The following is a 16982-nucleotide window of genomic DNA, read 5'->3' as shown; positions in this document are numbered from 1 at the left end:
TAAGTTGCTGCACTAATGCAAGTATCTTTGGTCAGTTGAGTCCATGGTGAAATCCAGTCCAGAGTTCTTGGATTACTTTTTCACCTTCAGACCAAGCAACATGTCAAGTGGCAGGAGATCGCCATTATTTTACTTTTGGTGGAATGTTTTTAGGGGACGTTCTGGGGATGTTCTCAGACTCCAAGAGAATTGCTTGAATATGGAGCAAAAGCATGTCAAAGACTCTTTTCACATTCCAGTACAGTTAAGTTACTAATATAGACAGCCCTAAAACAACTGTGTTTCTCCACTGAGTGTAAAGGCATTCTACAGTACCTGAAATGTAGTTGTGGTTACTATAGGGGTTTGTCAGATAAATTCTGTTTTGTTTGACATGTTAGAAAGTCTGTGTTTCTTAATTCATACATCATCTTTGCAAAGATGGTTTTGTCCTTCATGACTATTACCAAGACTATATTAACTTTTCTGTTTTGTTTTGTTTGTTTGTTTGTTTGTTTTTCCCCCCAGTTTTTTGGTTTTTTATTATTTTGACTCAAATAATACCCATATTAACTTGCACATCTTAAGAAGCTTTCTGTAAGTTTACGTTCAATGGTTTATTCAATTTTTTCACGGGTATTTCTCTTCGGGAGATGTAATCTTTCTTAGTTTATTTTATTAGTAATTCTAGGAAAGGAGAAGCCTTTTGTCTTGATGAAACAGACAATGAAATATTTTAAATTAATTTTAACAATCAGTTATCAAAATCATCATGTACACAGACAGACACACAAACACACACCCTTAGAGAAAAACTGTCTTAGTATTTACTCTTTTAACTAGTACCAAATATATTATTTTGAACAAATAAATAACTCCAAAGAGGTAAGTTTCTGTGCACTTTTCTGACCACATAGACTGCATAATATTAGGAAACATTTCAGCTGCAGTGCACTTTTGGGAGGTCTTTCAGGAACTTATCTCTTGTCTTCATCCTGTAATGACTGTTTTGAAGTAAACTAATTTACTGAATTAATGGCCAAGATAATAGGAAACAATGCATGCAAAGGACAAATTAACAACTCCTTTTTTAACCTTCATAATGATTCATCAACTAACAGTAATTAATTTTATCACACAAAAAGAATAGTTTCCCTTTCCTTCTTTCCTCCTCTAATTTTTCGCTGTCTACAAAATAAGGAAATAAATTGCTCTCTAAAATTGTGTTGCAAAGACAAGTTAAATTGATTGCCAGAAATCTCAAGGGAGGCAATGTTTGTACACCAAGATAATGAAAAGTTATCTTATAACATCATATATACAGTGTAATTTTTTTGTTTATTAACTAGGATAGTTGTAAGAGTTAGTAAAAATGTGACATTACAGGATATCAAATCAAGGACTCAAAGCTCCTAAGTACCTAATTCCATTCTACTGCTATCAGAGAGTTAGATTGTGAACTTTGTTCCGTAACAAACCAAATTTTAGTTTACATTTTTGTAACTTTGATTTTTTTTTTTAATTCTGACTAGAAGTATAATTTGCTGCAAATGTTATGAGAAACCACTTCATGAGAGATTTAGAAATTTTGAAATCTGTCCCTACAATAGTTTGAAGGGCAGTGGCTTGTGGGTTATGCAGAAGTCAGGAAAGCAGGAGTAGATAAATTGGTAGAAAAAAGCGTGTTGAGGGACACAGGACAAAATTCAGGAGAAGGTAGAGGCAGAGAGAGGAAGAGGGAAGAACAGAATTATAGACAGCAAGGAGCTTTGAGGATAGGTCTCAATTTTCAACTGAATTTTACTTTTTGCAGTCACTGCTGTATAAACTACAGGGATTAATGATACAAAGAATAAGTAGTGCTTTTTTTTCCTTTTTTTTTTTTTTTTCCTTTTCAGATCAGCAATTCTACACTTTTAAAGGCACATAGCTGTAAAAAAAAATTAAACCTGGAATGTTACTTACTAAGAGAAAGGAAACTAAGGGAAATATAGCATCAGAGCTGCCTAGTACTCATTAAGAGTAGATACTAGTTACTAGTTCCACTGCACTGAAATAAACTAGTCCAGAACGATGTTCTTTTTCAATCCCTAATTTTTTAGATATTGTTGTGTTAGATAATAAAGATACAATACTAAATTTTTTTCCTTCATATAATAACTTAACGAAAATCATGATAAATAATGGAAATTGATATATTTAAATTCATTAATATGTAGGAAGCCACTCCAATACATAGGGAGTTATAGCTGAAAGGACAATTTTTCACCAAAATTGTGGTACAGAAAGAAACAACTAGGAAAATTCTCACTTACAAAAGCTTTAATTAAGGTTTCCTTCTACTTGCAAAATGAGATCCTCAAGGGTACCAAAGATATGCCTGCACACATAACTGAAATTATCCTTGTATAATTGTTTGTTTATTTAAATATATCCTGCCTATTAAATTGTCACATTATAATAAAAAAGCTACAAACAGAACATCCTAATTAATATCCATCAAATTTAGAGATGTTAATGCATTCCCCTAGAAAAACATTTCTAAATGTTCATTCCAGGGTGGTAGATAAAGGGGAAATGAGGAGACACTGACTTTGTTTTGCATATCTCTGTCTCAGGGTCCCACCATCCACCCTATGTCAAATACTTTTATATTTTAAGTGGAGGAACTGAAGCTGATTTTACAAAGAAAAATGTTAAAAAAATATTTCAGATTTGGAAAGTACAGACTGTCACTAAGAAATTTCACGTCATATGTAGTCCCAGATTAATATTTACAAAATCAGACCTACAAGCTATCTGTATACTGCTATAATAGCAAGTCATTCCTCAGGCACAAGTGTCCAAGCTGTAAACTATTACCATGGCCCATAACACAGATTTATCTCTCTAGGGATCTCTTATTCCCTGGTAATTACTGGTCATTTTTTCACATATATCAAGAGAGATCACTCTCAATAGATGGTATAGACAAGTCTTCTTTCTGAGGAGAAGAAATTTTAGTAAAAAGAGTACAGATAGTGCTATGCCATTTACCCCAGGTCTGGAGAGTGGTTCTTGTCCCTATTTAATTTGCTAGTATAGACATTATATCTATATAGCCAAACTGATTTTATATTACTGTGTGCATCTATTTGAGGTGTGTTATATACCTTGTTCACAAAGTTAATTTTGAGATCAGATTAGATTAACCTAAATTACATTAATGACCCCCTGGGCTTCTTCACTGTTCGATCAAGAGAAATAAAAAATAACCAATAATATAGCTCATGTAATAATTTGATTGCTCTCTTAAGATAATTCACTGCCTTCGTTGACTACAGAAGCAGCCTAGGGACTTTTTCAAACTTCACTTATTGTCAATATAAGCATCAAAATTAATTGTGTTCTGTTACATGGAATGAATCAAGTCCCTGACAACCAGTTCTGTCATGTTCAACTATTATAATTAATTAAGTTTTCTTATTTTTCAAGTGGTTCCGTTGCTCCCAAAGACATTTCTAAGTTTAGTCTTGAGGCAGTTAAATGAGTAATGTATACATTTTTGTTATATCAGCTAATGAAGTCAGTGCTAGTAAATAAAGTCATTGCATCTGGAGAATATTAAGACTAGAGTTCAAATATTGTACAAACTAAGATCAGGTAAAAAACATATAAATTTCACATATATATACTGAAAACCGATTATGTGAAATGAATCAATGAAAAAAACCCTCAAAACTAACTCTCTTGTTTGTTTGAAGTATATAACAGAACCCTTCTAGTATCATAAAGGCTTTTTCTTTTGCTGAAAGGTTTAAAAACCTGTACTTTATCAAATAAACAAAACAAAAAAAATAGAATCTTGTGTTGAGAAAAAGGGAAGTGTATCCTGTGAAGTTTTGAGGATGTTTCTTTTTTTTTTTTTTTTTTTTTTTTTTTTTTTTTCTGGACATAGTCCAGGGCAACTGGCTGTTGCCGACTGTGCTTGAACAGGGGATTGGACCAGAGATCTTTAGAAGTTCCTTCCAGCTTCAACCATTCTGTGATTCTATAATTGGTTTCAAAATTATTCTGTTACTTTATCTGTAGTTTTATATGAGCAGTAGAATTAGCCAAAAATGCTGTAATTTCATTGTCTGATTCTCATCTCATTAAATTATTTCATAGCACAGTAAAATGGTGAAAATTTTGAGGAAACAAAGTTGTTGATTTATTTTTTTAAAAAAACCCAAAACATTAACACACCAAAGTTTGTTATTTAACATTATTGAGTTGAAGCATTTAATTAATCAACACCCCAAATTATAATATAGTACACAATACATATGATAGAATCAAAAATGACTGTTTATGCTCAACATCTAAGAAAAAATATTTAGAAAATATCAAGCATTCAAGCCAACATGGAATTAAAAAAATACAATAGAACTGAAAAGGGAGATATTTTGACATTGCTCAACCTTATTTGCTCTATTAATTACTTTTTTTCCAGATTAAAATATTTTATTGAGACAAGTTAATTTTGCCAAGAAATATTGGTCATAGAATGCTTAATTTCAGAGAAAAATAGTTGTTTTATCAGTTAAAATACAGGGGATACACAGGAATCCTTGCCCATTGAAGTCAGAGCTGTCTGAGCTGTAAAACTCTGTTCTGTATTTTTCAGAAGAGCTTTAACACATTGCTCTATATTCAAGGTTAGTGTCCTAATTTTGTGTACTAACCAGTGTCCCACTTTATGCAAACACTTTCACCTATCTGAAAGTAGTGTCAGTTTTCTATGCAAAACCAGAGATGGTAAAAAGTTCATTTTTACCTAAAAGCCCAACAAAACAAAGTAAAAACTTTGAAAACTTTCTTTTGTTTTCTTTTGTTTTGTTTTGTGCCCATATAAGACAAAAGAAATGTCAAACCTCAAATTTGTCTTAAATAATACAGATTTTTTTTTTTTTCTACCTGCACCTGCAAAAATATTTGATATTAAATTATCAGTGTTTTCATATTAACATTTGATACCTTATGACAGGAAGGTTTCCAAGTGGAAAATTAATAAATAATAATGAAAATATACTAATACTTATCTGGTATTTACATAAGCTCCAAAGATATTCTCTCATCTTGCCTAGTTTAGTTAAAGAGATGAAAGACATTCATAGTTTCCTGGATTGAGATCCAGATCCTTTGTAATCTCACAGAGTTACTTTCAAGGAATGCTATTGGAATTTGGAAAACTGCTTTCTTTTATAAGCAAAACCTATCTTTAACAATTATTTAGTTCCTATCATGGATGTGCAATTATTGCCTTCCTATTCAGCAAGTAGGATCAGTTTGCAGCTCTGTTGGTGCTTGACTTAAAGTCCTAAACAGACTGTAAGGCGGAAAGCCTTATCCTGCTATCTGAAATTCCTAAATGAGTTTTTTTTTCACACTGAGGCCTTTACATTCTATGTAAACACAACTTACTAATAGTATTTTCTGACACTTTATAACTGCAGTTAAAGCACAGCATAATACTCATTCTTTGTGAGCAAGTAAAACAAAACATGACTCTTTTGAGATGATAATGTGTATAGATCCCCTTCAATTTTAATGGAATATCATTGTTATGTTTTTACTAGATTAGCAAAACATCTTTTCTAATCATGTTTTGAAGGACTATCAGAAATATTAATCCTGATGAGAAATGCTCATTCCACTATACAAGAGAAGGATCATGGGGATTCTCCACCCCTGTGGTACAAATCAAGTCAGGTTAATCCTGCCCAGAATTAGCTTGCCCTAGAGCAGATCTGTCATGGAGAAGCCATTTGGAGGGATCTGAAACGAAGCTGAAGACTGAACTAATATTTAAGCAGTGTAGCCTGTCAAAGGTCTGGTGTTTCAACTCACTCCTGGTCCTCTTATGGTCATTAGAATGGACATACTAAAAATACAACTGTTGAAGATATTTTGTACCTGCATTTTGTTCTCTCTATCTACTACATTAATAGTAGTATTATATAAACAAATTATTTAACTCAACTAGAAAAACAAATATTTTACAATGTTGTATATAAAATAATAAGCTTAAGACATTAATGGAAACAGAAGTAATTATAATGAGTAATATTGAATTAAGAACAATTAGAAAGAATCTTTTTTAAGTTATAAACAAAGTGGAAAAGATAATCATAAGTATAAACTGGAGGAAAATGTCACTGTATTTTCTCTAATCTTTTAAATTCACTCTCCAAAAAGCACCTTCACTGTCACATTGTTTTCAAACACTCTTTTACTTTATTTTTTATTATAGTACAATAGTTGTCATCTACTATGACTTAGCTGGATGTCCTCATTACTTTAGATGAAATGCTAATGAATTGTTAAAGTTTAGTCCATAAGGGAATGAACTTAACATTTTGATTAATTATTATAAATATATTGTGTTATTTGGAAGGGTCTGACAATTAAAATTTGGGTAGATAATTTTCCCTTGCATTAGTTCAGTATAATGAAGTAACTCATAAATAGCTGTTTTATGTTGAAGGCATCATTTATCAGTGAAACAGAATGTGTAAATGCCTTATGCACTTGCCTTGAAACTGTACCACTGTCAGGACAAGATAAAAAACAGTTGGTGACAAAAATATAAAGCAATTAAAAAAGGAAAAGAAAAAAGGAATAATTACAAAAGGTGTTGTTTGCAAGTCATTTTTAATAAAGGTGAAGAGCAACAATTTTTAGTACTGGAGACCAGTAGAAGTTGACCAAGGCATTGGGTTTCCCACCAAAAGCTTTACAGCACAAGACCCTACCAAGATGCTTTTAAAGTGTGATGATGCATCTTGACACAAAGACTAAATTGGTAGCATGTTCTATTAGCTATAAGTGCACCTTTAAAAAATTTTAGGAGCTAAATTTTTAGCTTTCAGAAACCTTGGGAATACTCACAGCCTTGAAAAAATAAATGTATAGATATCTTTTACACTGAAATTGATGTTCCAAAAGAAACAATAAAGGAATATTAAAATTCTACAAATAGTATCTAAATATGAAGTAGGGATTTAGTATCAATCTCAACTCATTACATGGAAATTTTAAGTAGTCTTGGGGGAATGTTTTTAAGAACATTGTGTTCTACAGAAGTAGAGTCACAGACTGGATACATAGTTTGAATAATCTTCTTTAGAGGTAAGGGACACAAATGTGAAAATTGTCATGTAGACAGTGTCTATTAACATACAGAAGTTTGTATTTCTATTTCTTTATTTCAGTAGAATATTTACCTTAATGGGCACATTTCATAAAGATGACATAAGATGCAGTTAACTTAAAAAATTAGATAATCTGACATAAATATTTAATTCTGTTCATAGTTCAGTTTCATATTTTTAATTAGGACTAGAAAAACACATAAATTATTAAAAAAGAAAAAAAAAAAGAGAGAGTAAATATAGACCAGAGATTATTGATGTAAAGACAAAATTTATAAAAAAAGATTTGATTTTATGAGCCTGAAGAGTCTGTTTTTATGAAATACCAGAATGAAAGACTCAAAAATAGAAATATCTGAACCCATTTCTAGACATCTTACCAAAAGTATTTTGATTGCATTGTCTATATATCTACTTTATCAAAATGTTGTGACTGACAGAGTAGTCATACGGATTATTTCAGCTGGGCAAGTAATCTATGCAAATTGAAAGCAAGTGGCTGAATTTTAAATATTGATATTTCATCTATTGGATTATTGTCTTTTTTATTTTTATTTTTATTTTTATTTTTTTTTTCCCATTGGTGGATAGCATTTACCAACAAGGCTGTTTCTAGAAATGGAATGGTACAAGTGAAGTGCTAAGGCTTGGACAATAAGCCCAAGCCAGAGTTGACCTATAGATGAATCCTGTATATTCTATAACTGAAAACCATTGTGCTAGTAGGTATTGTACTAGGTTATAACAACGCACTTATGCTGATGTAAAAAGTGCTAAAGCTTTGAAATACTGAAGCCTGAACAACAGGCCCCAAGACAAAGCTGCTAACTTAGTCTGTAATCATTAACAAAGTATGTAAGTTTGCTAGTGAAAGATGCAGCTTAGATAAAATATAGTCAGGAGTGAGGAGAGAATGTATCCAACTTTCCTTTCTCAACCTTGTTCAAGGCTGAGAACCCAAGTATTTGGCCTTGTTAGAAACTCCCTTGGTTTCCCCCCCTGAGCCCTGGCCAGGCTTTGGGTGGAATCCAACAGGAGAATGAAAACAGAAATTTTCCGCTCAAAACAAAGGTGCCAGCTATTCTGGCTTGTCGATCTCTGGTACATAAGGCTGGACCCGCTCACAGGGACTTTGGAAGCCTCACCTATGGGTGGAGGCACCGCGTAGGATTTCCCCCTTGCCGGGACAGGCTCTGCAAATCCTCGTTGTAACCGGGGCTGCCCAGTCACTGCGGGGCTGGGTGATGGTAACGTATGCAAGTGGTGATGGAGCTTTCTTAATCACTGTTCTCTCTCTCGTGTAGTAATGATTTGATGCATTACCCTGTTTTTTAAGTGCACTATTCGGCTTTTTCTTACTGCATGTTTTCTGTATGACACTGTTACATTGGTTATCCCCAGTAAAATACACCTACTCTTTTCACTCTGATGTCTGAGTTTAATGGGTATCCTTAATCAGCAGAACAACAAGGCTATAGGCATGATGATAATGAAAAAAATTCACATCCCCCCCCAAAAAAAACCCCACCCTCAAATGTATGAATGTTTCTATTTATAAAAAAACAAGATATGTTTCCTAAATCCAGCATCATATAAAACCCCCCCAACCATCACTTGCATATGCAAATGTTCTATATTCACCAACTCTTCCAAACAGAAGAATAAAATGTTAATTGCAAATGGTTGTCATTGCTAATGGAAAGCTGACTTTATAAAGAACATAATACAATAATTAATTATTAGTTATTAAAATTAATTTTATATATATCAATGTATCATATTAACATAAATACCTTGTAATTAAGCTCATCAAAGCTGGTAGCAGATAAGGATTAAATGAACAAACAACATCATCTAATAGCATTCCTGTTGACAATCTAGCATCATTTCTTTTTGACCATTTCCTTAGGAGTATGTTTTCCGTAGTAGTCATCATAATTGCTCCAGAAAACTGAAAAACTAGTTACAAAAATCAGTTTGGGAATGACCTGCAACCTGTGTAATATTCTGTGCATCAAAAGAAAAGGAAAGCTCATCTTTATATCCTATCTCTATCTCATGGTCTTTAGCACTTCAACATATCATCTTCAGGATTTCACAGTCATTAGTAATTGCAGTAAATTTTGTTACTCTGCTTGGATCTAAAATTTTTTTTTTGCTTTTTCAAGTTGTTTGGAACACACTTTTTTTCATTCATTGAAGAACAGATATGAAAAAGAGCACCCAAGCCATAATGACACTTTCCGAAGAATAATTTTTACCATTAGGTTACTTTCTGGCATACAGATTTCCAAGCATAGCTGTAAAGGCATTCAAGTGGAGGTGAAGTTAAAAAAACAGAAAATGGTGAAGAAGACAGATGGCTAAGGTACTACACATACACAAAATTAAACTGTAAAAAATCTCAATTCAGAAATTCAAGTAAGTGAGAAAGCTAGTACATGAATGGTAAAGATGTTATACAGGCAGCTTTTGGATGGTGTTCAGCAAAACTAGAACAGATCTAGGGACCAAAAAACATACATACTTGAAATCCTTCTCAGGTTCAAACTTTAAAAGATCTGGAAACCAAAAGTTAGGGAAAAAGCAGTGTTGTTCTCGGGTGACTCACTATCCTGTATCTTCGAGAGTTCCCAAGTCATGATAAGCTTCTTGTTGTTGTTTCTCTTCCACAAGACTGAAAAATTCACTTTGTTTCAACAGATTTTGAAAGTTGTAATTATTATTGCTGACAACGATTCTCATTAGCACAAATAACCAAAGCAGGGAAAGATTTTGATTAGGAATTTAGGTCTTTAGCAAAACTCTCGACAAATTTCTTTTGTCACTTTGTATTACATATGTATATGTACATATGTTACATATGTATATATGTAAACATGCATACTTACATGCATACAGACATTCTTATATCAAATTACAGTTTATGTAGTCTCTCTGCTGCTTTGAATATCTAGTGATATCAAAATATAGTCTTCTAAGTGGCCCAGAGAGAGTAAAGGGAATGTTAATTTTTTTTTTTTTTTTTTTTTTTTTTTTTCCCCCCCAGTTTTCAGAAATTCACTTCAATATTGGATATGCAACTTGTTGACTATTCTGGAAAGATTTTACTTAATTCAAATTAGCACAGTGAAGCCTTGCTCTTCTAATTTTAGTTATGACACACACTTATTTTATTATACATCTATAAGGTATTTTATCAATAACAGAATTAAGTAGAGCAAAAGGCAATAGTCATCATTCACTATCAATTATCTAGAAGTAAAATACAGTTTAGTAGTGAGGGGCTTTCTGATCTTTACTACATATATTTGGCTTTATTTTAGTGAGAAGTTACCAAAAAAAATCCAACCTAAAAAACCTAGAAGACTAGTTTTGCTTGGGTCACTCTGAGGTTACAAAGTGATCACCTGAGTGAACACAAGCTGGAAATACATAAGCATGTGTAACTTTTGGGGTTTAAATATTCTGTAACTTGAGAACACTATTCTTTCTTATTACAAAACCCCCAAGAAGTATGTGCCACTCAGCTGAACTGGCATTTGAGCAATGGATCATTAAAATGATTTTTTTGAAGGCTTCCTGAGGACTCAAAGGGTGCCTGGCCACATGATTCACATAGTTTCCTGTCACTGCCAGAATTATCTCTCTGTGTGTCATTGAAAGGCATAGGAAGTATTTTTGATCTTCAGAAAAGCAGGAAAGAAACAGAAATCCTTACAAGTTCTTTTAAGTGTTACAGCTTAAAGCACTTAGAAGTTAACAAATGTATAATATTAAACAAAAAGTTTGCTTAGATACCTCTCAATATTCTTAGATCAAAGTACTCCTGTAGTGAAAGAAGCATGTGTTATCTGCATTATATACTTAGCAGTTTCTTCTCCTTCCCCATGGTGTCTTCCCTACTCCAATAAGTTCAGCTATCACTCAGTCATTGAGGACTCCCATTAATACTGTTTTTAGAAATGTCTTTCATTTTTTCAGTGCTTTACAAGCAGCTCAACTTCAATGAGTTGTACTTATCTAGACGGATGAAAGAAGAACTTTTAGTATATTCTTGTATCAGAGGTTTTGTTTACCTAATCCTTAATTCTACCATCAACTTCATTAAGCTTGAGGTGTGGGATCTGTCTTTCTTTCATTTCTGTCCCATGTCCTCTACAGGAAACTATTAACAAGTGCTGTCACTATTTTTCCAAATTACTTTTCTTTTACTCACAAGTCATTTCTTTGTGTTCGTGGGTTAGATTCTTTTTACAGTCTCTTTTCTTATGTCCTCATTAATAATTGTAATTTCACCTGTTGTATTTTTCTCTACTGTGTCAATCCCTATAATGAAAATAAATCTATTCAAGCAGTAAAATGTTTTAAGGAGTAGACACTGAAGTTTGTTTGCTTCTTTTAAATCAGCAGGTGCAGCTTCTGGTACATACATATGTAAATAGTTCAGCCAAGAAACTCTTTAAAGTATCAATATTTATTCTCAATAAGTCTCAAAGAACAGTGAGGGTCTGAGGAAACAAATATTTTTTTTAATATTAAAAACTTGCAAAAAACGAGACCAGGTAGCTTTAGAACTATCATCCTGGTATTTATTTATAGCAAAATAAGGCAATGACTAAGTTAGTACTCAACAATTAAATATAATACATCATTAATAAACTTCTGTCTCCAAGAAATTACTGTAAGGAAACTAATGTTATGTTTTTGATGAAAAGAAAAAAAAAGGTAATTTTGTTGTTTAAGGTTTTTTTTTAACATCCGATGTGTCCATTTCAATTTAAGAAACAGAACTATTTACAAGCAACAATGGAGCAAAATTACACCTTTTCTGGATGCATGTGAACTTCTTCAGGGCCTATGTATGGACACACAAGTTCTGACAAGAATGCTTAATGTGGCTCCTAATTATTGCAGTTCTTAAATTCAGAAATTTTAAGTCATTATTAATGTTAAGATATGCCTATCATCTTAAGTTATACACTAAAAGTTGATATTTTCATGCTTTAAATGCAGTATTTCTCTGAGGAGAGCACTTAACATGGAATATTAAAAAAAACCAACTGTTTCAAGACCCCAGTTTCACTGATTAGATCAGGTATTTCACTCCAGGTCTTCTAAATCTCACAAGAATCTTTCCTCAATATTTTGTTTTTGTTTGTTTTTCTGAAGCTCTTCTACTTTATATAGAGTAGAATTTCAATATTCATTAGAGAAAAATACTCCCTATTTAGATATTACTATATAGATATTACTACATACATATTACTATTTATATCACTCTATAGATATTATAGCATATATATAGGTATATGCATTTATATGCATTTAAGCCAGGAAATATTTTTGGTGTTTATGCAAAGTGAAGTAATTTCAATTACAAAGTTCCTAGACCACTAATAGGGCACAAATGCTTTGATTCTACATGTTTCTCCAAACAGTCTCCTCACCAGGAGAGGTGTCCTGACATTCTTTTCACAGGACTCTTCCCAGTGTCCCCACCTCATATCAGAGGCCATGTGGAGACATGTTGTTATACTCTCTCCGATCCTGTTTTATCTTGTAAATATTGTAGCTGTGACCCACTTGAAATGCCCTCCCACTGATTTCCAACATCTGTCAACACTTGTAAACAGTCACTATAACAAACCACCCTGTTGCTTTCCTTTAGTACATTCCTAAGAAGGAGCACCAACAAGCTCTTCTAGGCTCACTCCATCTGTCCAGAATCACAATTTTGTTTCTTCCTTCTTGAAAAGGTTATTAATTTAGCCATGATCATTCATGTTTACAATATTTAGGAATGTATGAAAGTTTTAGAACAGATCAGCAGGAATTTGAAATTATCATATCTTTATGAATGGTGACAGGGAAATTTGATAAAAAATACATCTTCAGTTTATTTGAAGAGGAAAAAAATTGTTACAAGATCCAGTGACTCAAAATTAAAAGTAGACTAACTCAGATTAGAAGTGTACATTCTTACCAATGAATTTAATTAACCTATTATGAAGAAACCCTCTTCAAGCAAGATTTTGAAATTGACTGTTTTTTTCGGCCTTGGTGCAAAGTAGGGTTCAGCTTGGAGCTAAGGGATCTTCGAGAAGTGGTGGTCACTGCTGTAGTCCCCTTCCTCGCTACCAAAACCTGATGCCACATACACAGACCCAGAATATTATTAATTAGAAAATCTTACCGGGTATTTTTTGTTTGCAGAAATGCACATTCATATCTTTTGCCAGGAGAGTAACATAAACTAGGTTACATGGTTGTTGTCTTGGTAGAAATACACAGAAGACAAAATTAATCTTTGTCTGAAAAAATGTAGGATAAGTCCCTGACTCAATGTTTAGGGTATAGGAATTTTGGATTTCATTCTGTTTTTTTCAGACTTTTTAAATTATTATTATTATTATTATTATTATTATTATTATTATTATTATTATTTAGTAAACAGTAATTGAAGAATAAAGAAATGGTGGGATTCAGATTCCTAAACACAGCTTTCAATTTCATTTTATACACCCTTACAGCTGTCACTCCAGGACCCAATTCTTCCAAAGGTCCTGTCATATTTATTAAACCCATGGGATATCTCAGACAACCAGAGACATCTATGGTACGAGACTGAGGAACTTATTTGCAGGAACCTGAATTCTTTCCAAAGGGTTGTTGGAAAAGGATCTTGCAGATAGGGTTCACTATCTATGAATTAATACCTTAAGCACATGTCCTAATACAAATTTTCCTTTTGTAGGCTAGTAAATCAGTAAGTATCTGACAAAGCAGTAGAATTTTACTTGCCTACTAAATATACTGAATCCTCTCACACAAAGTGTATAGCAAGACACCTGCAACTGGCCCTTATGGTTAGAAATCAAATTCCCTCAGGCACAACACAGTACCAAGCCTAAGTATACCACCGTTAACTCATTTGTATTCAGTGACCCTAGGGAGACATTTCTCTAAGGATTTTAATAAGTGAGAAGAGCCTTAATGGCTTTTGGGGAAGGGAAAGTATTACTTGTTAATAATGCTCCTAGTCAACTATTTCGTAAAGATATTCAACATCTGTCTTTTATTCTCATATGTCTATTATTGGACAACATATATACTGAATTCAACTGACAAATCTAACCTTTAAAAAATTATGCCTGTTCACATTATTTAAAATGTAAATATTCCCTTGCTCTCTTTTGGTAGTTCAAAGTTAAGATAATCTTAGTCTCTCTTTCAGAAAATCTTGGCATAATCCCACCATTACAATTGAAAAAAACCCAAACAAACCAAACAACAAATTGAGTTCCCATATAAAAGCATGAGGTACTGTAATACTTTCATAGTAACTTTTATAAAATTTAAAATACCTTAAATTAAGGATGAAAAAATAAACTGTTCAATTTGAGGAGTTCTTAGGTTAAATATTTCAATTCTACCCTTGCTTTTATGTACTTAAACTTTTATTAATGACTAGCCTTCAGAAGAAGAAGAAAAAAAATTACAAAGTCAAACGGGAAAAAACCTTTCATTGCTGGATTCTGTACCAGAATGTGATGTGAACTGAGAAGGAAAGAAAACAAGAGGATTTCTTGTGGTTAATGGTCTTTACCATGAATAAGCAAAGACTGATTTAACTGTTACTTCAAAGTGTTTAAACTTAGAGGAAGTTGTCTGTCTGAGGTAGATTATTAACATCAGTTAACACTGATTATCAGAGAAGTCCTCATCAGTACATTTCAAGATGACAATTACGTAATTTTTTTAAACTTTGTATTACATACATATTTGTAGCCACTAGCTCTAACTTGGCTTTATACAAGAGAAAGCTAACACTTTGAACCATGAGTCAGCTTTGTTTTCTGGACTAAGACTGTTCTTTCCATAGACTTGCATCATTATACTGTGCTGAGTCTGGAAAGTGTGGATGCAAGCTTTATAGAGGGGAAAATAATTTTATTCTCTGGTCATTCTTATAGATCTTACCTGAGTTTCTTTTCCAGTAGAAATAACAATAAAATGGTATCTAATAAAAATGCAGTACATTTTGTTCTTCATTATAAACTGTAGCTTTGTATCATTCTTTCCTGCCTGAATTAGACTAGTTTGGAAGATCTGAATAGAAACAATGCAGCCTTATCCACAACCAGTTCTAACAGTCATGATGATAAACTAATATTAATATCAATTTCTTTTTTGTGCTTCTTGATAAAATCCTGACATCTTGCATCATAAATGTATTATCCCAGAAACTAGAGAACATGGAAAACAAGAAGGTGATTGGTGACAGCCAACATGGCTTCACTAAGGGCAAATTGTGCCTGGCAAATTTGGTGGCCTTCTATGATGGGGTCACGTTGGTGGATAAGGGAAGAGCAACTGACTTTTATCTACCTGGATCTGTGCAAAGCATTTGAAACTGTCCCACATGAAAACCTTTTCTCTAAATTGGAGAGACATGGATTTGATGGATGGACCACTTGGTGGATAAGGAATTGGTTGGATGGTCACACTCAAACAGTTGTGGTCAACGACTCGATGTCCAGGTGGAGAGCAGTGACAAGGGGCATTCCTCAGGGGTCAGTATTGGGACCAGTGCTGTATTAACATGATTGTTGGCAACATGGAAAGTGGGACTGAGTTCATTCTCAGCAAGTTTGTCAATGACACCAAGCTGTGTGTGGTGTGATTGACATGCTAGAGGGAAGGGATGTCATCCAGATGGACCTTAACAAGCTTGAGCGGTGGGCCCATGCAATCTTAAGCACAAATACATGCTGTGCAATGACTGGTTTGAGAGCAGCTTTGCAGAGAAGGATTTGGGATTAGTAGTGGATGGAAATTTTAATATGAGTCAGTAATGTGTGCTTACAGCCCAGAAAACCAACCATATCCTGGATTGCATCAAGGGAAGTGTGGCCAGAAGATTGAGGGAGGTTCTTCTTTCCCTCTACTCTGCTATATTACTATGTTCAGCTCTAGTGGTTCAGAGGAGGCCATGAAGATAATCATCTCGCTGAAGAACCTCACCTATGAGGACAGGCTAAGAGAGTTGGAGCTGTTCAGCCTGGAGAATAGAAGACTCCGAGAAGATCTTATAGAGGTTTCCTCGTACTAAAGGATGCCTACAGGAAAGAAGGTAAGGACTCTTTCTCAGGGAGTGTAGTGACAGAATGAGAGGTAACAGTTTCAAACTGAAAGAGGACAGATTTAGATTAGATATGAGGAAGAAATTCTTTACTGTGAGGGTGGTAAGACACTGGAACAGGTTTCCCAGAGAAGTGGTGGATGAACTTTCCCTGGAAGTGTTTAAAGCCATGTTGGATGAGGCTTTGGGCAACCTGATCTAGTGGAAGGTGTCCCTGCCCATGTCAGAAGGGTTGCAACTACATGATCTTTAAGGTCCCTTCCAACCCAAACCATGCTGTAATTCTGCAATTCTATTAAAAATTAGTCTTAAAATTTACCGTTAAAAAAGGGGGATGATATAAGATTGTCACCAGTGTTTCAGCTTTCTTTAAAAATATTTGAGAAGTCTGAAAAGGTTTACCTTGTCTAGGAGAGGCTTACTTCACTGTAGGACAGCCTGAGTCATCTCCTGTATATACTTTTGCATACTCTGTGATATAGGAGTACATGGACAGAAATACCACTCTGTACTGGGTTTAAATAGCAAGGTTTTGGTAGTGGGGATGGTGGGAGTGCAGGGGTGGCTTCTGTGAGAAGACACAAGAAGCTGTCTCCATGTCAGACAGAGCCAGTTTCAGCCATCTTCATGGTGGACTCACCACTGGCCAAATCTGAGCCCATCAGTGATGCTGGTGGTGGCTC

Source organism: Athene noctua, chromosome 1, assembly GCF_965140245.1.
Source record: "Athene noctua chromosome 1, bAthNoc1.hap1.1, whole genome shotgun sequence".
NCBI lineage: Eukaryota > Metazoa > Chordata > Aves > Strigiformes > Strigidae > Athene > Athene noctua.
Note: the sequence above shows the minus strand (reverse complement) of the source record.